Source organism: Lolium rigidum, chromosome 3 (genome assembly GCF_022539505.1).
Source record: "Lolium rigidum isolate FL_2022 chromosome 3, APGP_CSIRO_Lrig_0.1, whole genome shotgun sequence".
NCBI lineage: Eukaryota > Viridiplantae > Streptophyta > Magnoliopsida > Poales > Poaceae > Lolium > Lolium rigidum.
Genome location: NC_061510.1, coordinates 262,137,315 through 262,149,251, shown reverse-complemented (window position 1 = coordinate 262,149,251; position 11,937 = coordinate 262,137,315). Strand labels below are relative to the sequence as shown.

At 41.9% G+C, this 11,937-nt stretch overlaps 1 long non-coding RNA gene across 1 annotated transcript; it reads right to left on the bottom strand.

Moving 5' to 3' along the window:
* Positions 1-521: 521 nt before the first annotated feature.
* Positions 522-978, bottom strand: LOC124699407. The gene is made up of 2 exons (XR_007001381.1): positions 931-978; positions 522-844 (listed from the first exon to the last, which is right to left on the bottom strand). It is a non-coding gene; the product is annotated as an uncharacterized LOC124699407 (long non-coding RNA).
* Positions 979-11,937: the final 10,959 nt, after the last annotated feature.

Sequence of the window (11,937 nt, the reverse complement as noted above, 5' to 3'; positions counted from 1 at the left end):
TATTCCTCCTACGGCAACAATGAATGGTCCAGTAGCTAATGTCAAGATGATTTCGAGATATCTCCTGGATAAGCACACCCAACTATCAGGAAGTTGATCCAAAATTAAGAGTAGTCTGCAGCTCAGGTGGCATATAGCTTGGCAGCGACAAACTATACTGTACAAGTTCAGAATTTAGAACAACATTCACCCTCTTGAGATAACCTACCGAAAATTCCACCCATGAATCAGTCGACAATTAGAGGAGAAAATTAAAAAAAATAGTAATTTTGAATTGGTGGAAAATATCAAAACACAGACATGATGAGAGATTAGAGAGGTACTGTCATCAGCATTAGTATTGGCTACCAAGTGTCTACGTAAAAGAAAATGGAGGAAGCAACTATCACTTGAATATATACATCAAGAGATAACCAAGCATGAGATACTCTATTATATCATCTCCTTAATTAACCAGAGGAATTCAGTATAACTTCAAGATGGAACAACTGGCAGCATGTGTGTTCAATCCGAAACATGTGTGTACATCATGGCAGTAATACTCTATTATCAAAAATTCGAACTACAACAGCTAATTGTGTCCATGAGTGAGCATATTAAACTACACACCTAAGACAAATTGTGTCCATGAGTGACCTTTTGAGTCACTTTGTAGGTCGTGGCACACACCTTCTCACTTTGACCAGACTGAATGAGTAAGACATCACTCAACACTTGACTGACAATATCACCATTGTTTCCATAGGTATCAAAGAAACTCATGTCTTGGTTTAGCAAGATTTGGACATACTTTCATCTTATCACTGCTTCTGTCTTTCCCCAATCAAAATCCAGCATGAAACCTCTGTAATTATACCAGAGGTGGTCAAATATGTAACACAAGGGTACACTGTTTACTGATTTCTATAAGTTGCTACAGCCTCATCTTACCTATCCATCCAGCAAAGAAAACACCGATGGCTATATAGAGGAAGTATAAAGCATGCTGTAGAGCCAACAAAAAAAGGGAATTTGTCAAACACAGACAAATAATCCGGTAGAGACAAAAGCTAAGAGAGGAAGAGATCAAACTAAGTGAGGAAAATATACAATTGAGAATTCAGAATTCCATTTCTTTTCTGTACATAGAATGTCCATTACATAATTTTATCATGTCTAAGCATATATATAAATACTCGTTGCACACTTATATGTGAAAGAAAGGATTCACCTATGTTATAAAACAGGAAGGCTTTTCTGAATATATGCAATTGCTCTCCATATAATTTTGTCCTCTCCAACTCCTACAAACCGAAATTGAGCTTGTAAATTTTATAACCCAGAAATAAATATTGGACAGACCCGAATCGAGCAGTGTGGGGCACGACAAAATACCAGTGACCAGTCCCGTGCGAGGTGGGGAAGGGCGTCGATCATCAAATCCGGGAGCGTGTACTTGGGCCGCTCGAGGAGGCTCGCAGCTGTGGATTCGGGGAAGACCAGGTCTGAGCCTCTAGCTCCGCCGACGGGAACGAAGGAGAGCCGAAGAGGAGAGGGTTCATGACGCAGTCAATGTCCTCCTCCAGTCTGAGCTTCAGCACGCTCGCCGCCTCCACGGGGATCAATGAGGGGCCTCGGAGCAACGTGCTAGCTGGGGTCGCCGGAGCTGGGCGGAGCAAGCCGACATGCCCCCACCTGGCCGATTGCGGCGATGAGCGGAACATCCATGGGCGAGCTTCCGACGGGATGAGCTGGGCGGAGCTCGACGAAGTGGTGCCCCGACCGCAGTCGCCGCCACGGCGCGGACGGCGGCAGGGCACACGCGGCGGCCCGGCCGCAGTCGCCGCCACGGCGAGGACGGCGGCAGGGCGCACGCGGCGGCCCGGCCTCAGTTGCCGCCACGGCCCAGACGCCTGACGGAGGCGCGATGCGAACGTGCGAGCGAGTCAGAGGGCGAGTTGGAGTTGTGGTCGAATCGGCGGAGGCGCGCCGTCGGCGACGAAGCTGAGGAAGCGGCGACGAAGCTGAGGCAAAGCTGAGGCTGTGGATTTCCGTTTCTTTTGCGTTTATTTTTTGAAGGAGAGATACCGGGGTTTTTTTTAAACAAAGGAGAGATACCGGTTTGATGAAGCAAAGTAGTCTCTGACTTGTCTCCTTCTCCATAGATGAGCCGGTTCACTTGTCGTCAGGGTAGCATGCGCGTGTGTTCTGTGCGTTGCGTAGGATTTCGCTAAGGCACCGTTTGGATGTTTGTATTGAGGCTAGATATTGGATATTGGGGCATTGGAGGTCCGAATACCTCAATTTGAGGCGTTTGGCTGTCCTTGGCATTCGGGCTTGGCATTCGGGCTCAATATTGCCTGGCCCGATTAACGCTTCGCTAGACTCCTCTCGAATGACCAGCCTCTAGCCTCGACATCTCCAGGTATTCGAGCGAGCGAAGCTATTTTCTACCCCGACCCGAGCCCAGACCCTAGCGTCGAGGCCGCACCAGCCAAATCGAGCGGCGGCGCAAGTCTGAATCCCTCCGCCTCCTCTCTTTCTCCTCCGCCGTCCACCGGCGCCCTTCCCTCCACCTCGTCCTCCCTTCCCCAACCCATTCCCGCTTCCGCATCTCACATATTTGCCGCTGTAGATCGGTAGAGCTCCTTCTCCGAGCAGGATGGCGGCGAGCTCCAGTCCCACCCTGACGCGCCCCCAGTGTTGAGCGCAGGTGAGCGTGCACCTTCCCGCCCCTCCTGTTGCCATGGACCGCCGGAAACTGCCCTCCGTATCCCCTGCCCCCATAGATTGCCTGTATTTTTCATTCTTGAAATATTTGCTGCAGAACGCGCGGACGTGAGGCTGTGAGCAGGAACAAGACAAAGACGTTCTTTACCCCCATCTAACCGAGTTTGATTCATCACATATGCGTGTGATTCCAGAACCTGTCATTTGTGCTAGCTATCCTAAGAACTTCTAAGTTGTAATATTGCCTATGAGACTAATCTGTGGTGAACCTTTTGGATGAGACTTGATGGATTATGCAAGGCACTTGTTATTATGTTATTGCTATCATATTTTGAAGAACTTGGCTGCCCCTATTAATTAACTTACATTCACTGCATTTTCCATGTTTGTTTCAAGTTATAAGATGGCGTGACAATTTTATATAATATTTTATTTGCTTTTTATTAATAATTATGTCATGTAATTAAATATATTCAAAACTTACACAAGAAATCGTTTGCAAACATGTATCATGATCATTCTCTCATACAAATGCAATACATCATTGTGACCATCCAAACAGGATTTGGCATTCAACTGGGGTACCAATTCTAGGTACCAAATATCTAAACATCCAAACAGAAATATTGGTATTGATGTCAATGCCAATATCCCGGGATGTTGATATTACAATGAATACAATGCCAAGCCTACCAATACAAACATCCAAACAGAGCCTAAGATATGGCTGTAGCCTGTAGGGAAGGTGCCGAGCTGACCGGTCGTTTGCTTTGTCTTTCCTTCTTTGTTTGATTTTTCATTTATAACCTACCTTGTTTGTGCCAGCGACGAACTAATATAAGAGCACTCAAACTAAAATCAGGCCACAGACAAAGATCAGGCGAAGAGTGTGTCGGCGACGCGGTGCTTCCGTTCCATCCCCAGATCTCCCTTTCGCCATCAACTTTGGTCACCCTGGTATGTCTAGAGATATTTTAGGTCTCTTAAATTTCGCCTTTCGAACACCTGCTGAGAGCCCTGAATTATTCTGCCGGTGACATGTTCTAGGTCTACGAAGCTTTGGTTCTGCTCTCCTCACCTAGATCTTCACCGCGTCATGGATCTAGGGTTCAACATACCCTCTGGTAGGATTTGTTTTATTGACCTGCTAGATTGTCACTTCTCATGTTTATTTATTCAAATATTATGGTCTGCGACATGGTGTTGTTATCTATCGATTCTGTCCTTCTATTTGCAGATGATTTTTTTGCTGAATGGTTGGACGCGGATAACTGTGATGTTAAACATATAGTTGCATCTGTCTGTTTTCTCAGTAGACAGGGCCATAAAACTAGAAGAGTAAAGAAGACCATGGAAAATTACATGTTCGTGATAGAGAATGGAGTTGATTTCTCGGTTGACCAATTCACATCATTGCTCTGATCATACCTCCATCTCGCCTATGAATTTGAGCTAATTAAAGTTGACATCAACAGAATCATTCTCACATTGGATACTCATATGCCAACTGATTATGCATGTGTTGCACTAGAGGAGGAAAACATGCTTCGCCTTGCTGGGTCAGACATAATTTGTTACTGTACAGATGAATATGCAGAAGGATACTTCGGTGGAAACCCCGCAGATTATGACCTAAATGATGAAGTTGCGGACATCTACGCTGAGGTACACATGCTTTGCCGCTTCATCTTCGGACGATCAAGGCCATTGAGGTCATCTTGCTGCGTTATTGTGTTGTTCATACTATCGATGATGATTGCCTTTCTTCAAAGAGGCTTGATTGCATCAGCTGTGCATGCTGGGTTCAGAGAAATGAAATTTGAGGACCCGTGGCAACGCACGGGCATTTCTACTAGTATATTGAAAAAAGGGGAACCCATAGTTTTTTGCTTGTGTCTGGTGCGAGAGCTCGAGTGCGACACGGGCATCATGCACGGAGAGAGGCCTCATCAGGCCTAGTTCGTTTAATCCCTGGAAGGTCTGGATTGATCTGGATTGTGGCCTGATCGTGGATCTCTAGCCAGGCGAGTTACTTTTTCCAGCCACCAAATTCAGGGTCTTCGGTTGCTCCTCGGCAGAAATATTTGCCCGATTAATCATGTCCAACTGAACTAACTTAGTCTGGATTAAATTCACCCGCGCCTGACCTGTGGAAGAATTTCCATGACGCGAGCTGAAAGCGAGCGAAGAGCTGGAAAGGCCTAAACGAACATGTTCCTGAAGGCATGGATTAGAAGCGATCTAGGAAACAGGTTTAGCTGGGATTGGGTGTAAGATCTGGATCAACCAAATCTATGTCTAGGTCTGATCCACGTTCGGATTCAATCACTTGTAACCGAACGAGGCCTTAGGTGTTTTTTGCTTCATTAACCCTTGGTCAGTGACCGTCATCGCTGTGCTCATACTTCACCTCGACGCAGATGAAATCGTCAATTTATCGTAGACCCATAGAGGCTACTTCACTGACCGCAACTCACCCCAGTCCTCTCCTCCGTAGAACCCCTCGCTACTGTTCACCGGGGCTGCATTTCCGGCGTGATATTTCCTGGGAATAACATGTTGGTCGTAGTTGTGTGTACCCGCCTAAGCCGTCGCGTGTCACAACCGTTACGAGAATCTGTGGTTGAGTGGTTAGGAGGGCAGTGTCACCCCTAGCTCACCAAAATTCAAACCCCAGGGTTAACACTTTGGTGTATCATTAAATGTGGAATATTTTCCACTAGAAGGCGACGTTCCTGTCGATGGCGAGGCGCCTATGGTAACTTCGTCAATCTCGAGACCCATCGGATAAAATTTCTAGGACGCACTCTCTCTAATGTGCTCATAGGGGTAGGATGTGCGTGCGTTCATAGGAGATAAGTGCATGTGCGTATATGTGAGCGTCTAAGTTTGTACTGTGTTTCGCAAAAAAAATGGCTCGTGAGCCATACGTTACAGAACGGAAAGCATGCTCTCTCCGCCAACTCCCTTGTCTATTATATCGGCAGTTTACAGTTTCAGGAGTTCCCGAAAATTTCACGCCATATCTGGGTTTGAGAGAGCCATTTGGCCAAATCAAAGATCCAGATTTTGTTCCGTACAACTTACTTTTCAGGCCAAGGTCGAATTGAAGCCAACTTACTTTTCAGCCTTTTGGCCAAATAAAAACCCAGATTTTGTTCCGTACAAAATTTCTACAAAATCAAGAATGAAGAACTATATCGATTTAGCTGCATGCACCATGCCTGAAGTTCAACCAAAAGATTAAATCATTTTTTGAATATTTTTTCCAGTATATCTCAATAGGAAGCTTGAGAGCGACACAAACTCAGCTTGAGGTATATTATTAGCGACGATACACACTTACATGAAATTTAATCCAGCTGTATAGAAATAACCACACTTGAAACCTTGTCTGAAAGACGGCGAAGAATAAACTCTAGGACGATATACATAAATAGCCACACATGAAACCAAACACACGTTTGTACTGACTTATTAAACCAACACCGATAACATGGAGTCTTGCTCTTCAGCACGCATTACTAGCACCTCCAGGACTCGGAGGGGGTGTATCGTCGTCATCCTTGTGGAACTTGAGCACTGCACCCAAAATTGGATACAGCACGGTCCTCTTCTTTCTCTTCTTTGGTTGTTTCGTTTGCAGCACCTGCGAGGATGAACAGACTAGTTTCAAAGAAATTAATTGCATCCCACACGTATACACAACGGTGAAATTCATCCAAGAAACAAACTAAGTTGCAAAGAATTACTGGGTGGTGCATATATCTAACATGTGCGTACCTTTTTAAGTGCTGCTTTCATTTCACTATTGAGAAGATCTTTGTTCTGCCTAGCGTACTCCTTCAGTTCTTCGGCATCCATGGCCTCTATCCATGCCAGCTGCCAATCACATCATCAAAAATATAAATAATGAGCAGATATATGATGATCCAATTGTACTAAGCATTACAAATATGCACTAGTTGTTCTTGTTCCTACAAAAAAATTCTTCCTCGATCAAATAGTATTATGAAATATGAAGCGTGGGAGTATAAACCCATTGATACCCTCCAAGGGATAAAACAAAACACAAACATTGACATCAGGATGTCATTTTACCCATGCTTTGAATTCTTCGGAGTTCCTGTTGATTGAGTTATCTTTCTTATTCCCACGAGCCATACCAACTACAGGATGAGGACTGACTAAGTAATCAGCTGAGGACTTGTAAGTATGTAAGTGCAGGAACCTTAAGACAGGCCTGCAGCCTGCTGTATTTATAGTAGAGGTTTCACCAAAGGATCATCCTTTGTTTTGTTTTTGTTTTTGTTTAATATGAAAGAGGGATTAATTAAAGGAAGAAGCCACAGTGATCCTTTCTTGTAAGGTTGTTAATAAGCACTTCACGTTATGCCACTAAATTGTGGAAGCTTTCACCACATTTCGGGATCTAGTTACATGCATTATTAGGTGTAACCCCCAAAGAAAAAAAAACAGCTCCTCGTTGCAAGGAGGTTCACATGGTCTTTTTGGCCTGAATCTTACGTACGTGATGCTATATTTATGCAGAGTTTGAAAAGACTGACACTTTGCTTGGAATACGGAGATCTTTATTTTCCTTAATTTCTACAAGAAACTGTTTTCTTATCTGCCAATGGGTAGTATGGATTGTGTTGCTGGATTCTTTATTGTTCGGTACAAAAGTTAGATTAATTACAGGAAAAAAAGGCATGGACCATTGCTTGTTAACATGTGAGAAGTTGGCAGGTATGCCACTAAAATGTGAACGTTTTCACTTGATTTCTGGAGGCAGTTACATGGATCTTTTTAGCGTAAAGTGCAAAGGCATAACAGTTCCTTATTACAAGGAGTTTCAGATGGCCTTTTCACCTGAACGTTTGTGTCTGCGTGATGGCTCTTTGTCCTAAATTCAGAAAGATATGCATTTAGATTGGGATATGGACATCTGTCTTCTCCCCTCTATTACCATAGTTTCTGCACGTAATCGTTGGCTTAATAAGTTGTGCCGTGCGATAACATGGATGGTGTTGTTTGTATCCTTCGCCTTACTCCTTTTAAATTAACTTTTCTATAACCAAAATGTCTAGTGCAGCATATGCCGTGAAATTAAATTTAGTTTTCTTTCTTTCTAACTACGATCCTTAAATTCTTAGTTCTTAATATAGAAAGGATGAGCGACAATATATTAAAATGATGAGAAACAATATAAATGGTTAAAGTGTATATATATAAATGATGAGAAACAATATATAATCCACATATAATTCTTAAAATATTTTGTACAATATACCTAGTTTACTTATTAAAGATCCTTTGAAATTAGATTTCTATTTTTGGAACTTAATTAATTGTTGTCAAAGTTTAAAGCTACTGAATTAAATGTTGCCAAAATTTATTAGAAAGCAAATAAATGTATTCTAAAAAAATGCGGGTTATGCACTTTATATTATTGAAAAGCTAATTTGGACATTAATTAATTATTGCCAAATTTTGGAAATCGTAACTGCTTGAACAACTGAAACGGGCCTTTTTTGCGGAAAGTTGCACAAATTATTACAAGCCACCTCGCTCAAGAGGTATAGTATGGAAAAACATCTTTGTGCTAAATTCAGGAAGATATGCATTTAGATTGGGACATGGAGATTTGTCTTCTCCCCTTTATTACATAATTTCATCTTGGAATTTTTTTTTGGAAATCGTAACTGCTTGAACAACTGAAACGGGCCTTTTTTGCGGAAAGTTGCACAAATTATTACAAGCCACCTCGCTCAAAAGGTATAGTATGGAAAAATATCTTTGTGCTAAATTCAGGAAGATATGCATTTAGATTGGGACATGGAGATTTGTCTTCTCCCCTTTATTACATAATTTCATCTTGGAAAAAAATGAGGCTTATTAAGATGCACCATGCGCTAACATGGATGGTGTTGTTTGTTTCCTTCTTCATAATCATTTTAAATTGAATTTTCTATAACCAAATGTAAAGTACAAGCATATGCCATGAAATTAACATTGAATGATAAAAAATAAGTTTCCTTTCTTCTAACTATGATCCTTAGATTCTTAGTTCTTCATATAGAAATAATTAGCAACAATATATAAAAATGATGATCAACAATATAAATTTTTAACGAGTATATATAGAAATAGCGAGGGACAATATACGATCCACATATAGTTATTAAAATATTTTGTACAAATATACCTATTTAACTCTTTAAGACCCTTTTCAAATTATAGCTACTTTTGGAACTTAATTAATTGTTGCCAAAGTTTGAAGCTGCAATATACCTATTTAACTCTTTAAGACCCTTTTCAAATTATAGCTACTTTTGGAACTTAATTAATTGTTGCGTGAAGCTGCTGGATTAATTGTGCCAAAATTTATTGAAAGCAAATAAATGCATTTTAAAGAAAAATTTGGGTCATGCACTTTGTATTTACTATGTACTGAAAAACTACTTTCGAAATTAATTAATTATTGCAAAAGTTAGGAAGTTGTAACTGTGTGCAAACAGAAACGGACCTTTTTGCGGAAAGTGCCATCAATTATTACAAGCCATCTCGCTTACAATGTATGTATCTTTCAAATTTAAATAAAAAAAGTCTGTAAATCTACATTGTGGGATATAGTAACTTGCAGTTTTGCAGTGAAAATTATGTCCATTTTATTGCTATATTAAACTAGACACCCGCTTCTTCATATTGTCCAACAAAAAATCGAAATACATTTGAACCAAAACATTGCATGTGTATACTTTATCCCACAATTAGTCTTATTTTCATATATAATGCCACATATATACAAATAGTGCTAATATCAAATTGTAATGCTGGTGGGAAAGTTACACTAACTCCATGTATTTTTATACTGACATGTTTTCAAAGGTAGAGAGGTATAGACATGCAAAAAATAATGGTCCGAGTTATACGCACCTTGGAGATAATGTCTGTTATGTGGAACTCCATGTATTTTGGAACCGAGGGAGTAGTGCATAACCCCTATGTTTTTGTATATACATGAAGGGACGTCTAGACCTTCCAATTCAACTTCTGTGTGTTTGAAACTAGTTATTCCATTGAATGTATGAGGTGTTTAGTACAAAGTATTAGCCTTGATCGGAACAGTGATAATTCGCATCAACTTGGCCAACTCTAGAATTGGTTTTGGCATTATAATATGTCAAATATGATCCAAAAGTTAAGATTGGGATTACTCCATATGTGGCTTTTGCATGCAAATCACAAAAATACTCTATCTTGCAGCTACAAGATAAATCGCAATAAGCACAATCAAATCATGAATTAGAAGAAGAAGAAGAAGAAGAAGAACAATAATAATAATAATAATAATAATAATAATAATAATAATAATAATAGTAGTAGTAGTAGTAGAAGTAGAAGAGGAAGAGAAAGAGGAAGAGGAAAAGGAAGAGGAAGAGGAGGAGGAGGAAGAGGCAGAGGAGGAGGAGGAAGAAGAAGAAGAAGAAGAAGAAGAAGAAGAAGAAGAAGAAGAAGAAGAAGAAGAAGAAGAAGAAGAAGAAGAAGAAGAAGAAGAAGAAGAAGCTGATTTTTTTCTCACGATGGAATCAATGATGTAGCATATGAGGCTCGGCTCTCTTATATAGACCGTGACGAGGCAGATATTTCATAGAATATGAAACGTTTGCCGGGATAGGGGCGGTTATTTGTCGCCAATAGTGCCAATGATCAATCGCGGGTTCTAGTAGGAATAGTTTCTTCCCGGGTTTTTTCAAGATAAAACATCGCATCTAAGCAATTAATTCATTTTCCTCCAAAACTATAAGTTATATGGTCACAAATACTGGTTCATTTGGAAGACAACAAATTAAGCAAAATTATCCTATTAGGTAGGATCGGTGATGGCCCAGTCTAGAAGGTGGACCAGGTGCTGCTTAACCATCGATACCACAATTCAGCTTCAAATCTTGTGTATTGTTATTGGACGACATTTTTCATGTATGTCTTTGGTCCACATTGTAAAGCATCTTCTCTATGTAAGACAACGCCATGTACGTAGAGAACAGTGTGGACGACGTGGTCAAGCTAGCGTCTCATCTGGCCAAAGGACATGTGTATATCCTCATATGATTCATGGTCTTCAGCGCTACGCGAGGGTACTGGGTTGTCATGGACAAGTACATGATCAACTGCACGCGCAACATTGTTATTGATGACGTGTATGAGGTACCTAACGAATTCACACCAATCTTCCCTGATATCATGCTCTAAGATTTCTTCCTACATATTGAAGGTGACATGTTTCACGGGCACATGTATGTTTATATTTTTCGTCGTTTTCTTGCATTTGTGTTAGGCTCATATCGAATACTTGGCGTGGTACGTGCCCCTTTGGGTTGTGTCCCTAGCTAATAGATATAGTGTACTACCTCAGTTATCTTCTAGATCCCATGATCCTTTAAATCCAACAAGTTTATAATTCCCAAATGTAAATGTATGAGAAACATCCACAAAGTCGCCCCGTGTGTCCCCTCCAACTAGATATAACACACGATGCTTGTTGAAGTCCATTCTCTTAACCCCAACTAGTACCCTATTGGTGTCCATCCTTTGCCTTCTAAAAATAGATCTAACTCTCTTCACGAACGTGAAGGTTCAAGTGTATTGTACAACCTTTGTTATCTTTTGCATATGTCAGCGTAATGAGACCGGGGGTCTTCCAGGTTACGCTGTGGCGCGTGGGCCTAGACCCGCCGGTCGGAGACTGGGCTGGTGCCAAGGCTAAGGCATGAAGCGTGCCACACAGGGAAGGACTTAATGTAACCTAGCAGGTACGAGTTGTGGTAATTGTGGTACTACTGAATCTTGCCATTGCCGTAGGCACCCCTGTGGAGGACAAACACTACTAGACAAGGCCGCGCCAGACCAACAAGTTGGAAACAAGGAGAACAGGACAAAGGGAGCGAGGAGCAACCCTGGCCATCACCCCCGAAAGGAGGCTGAGGGACGATGGATCGGGGCAACCAGGCCAAGGAGTGGCCTAGACTGCCCCCAGAAGGTCCAAGAGAGCACCGCTATGGGCCAGGAGCGGCCTGGGAATGAGGGTCAACCGAGCCTGACAAGGCGTGTCAGGTTTAGCCTTGGGAACAGGTGACATGCGTGCATCCCTGTGCGTCATCATGGCGTGGGCAGATAGCTACCTGCGCGGTGGACAGAGGTGACAGCTCGCGAGCTGTCACACCG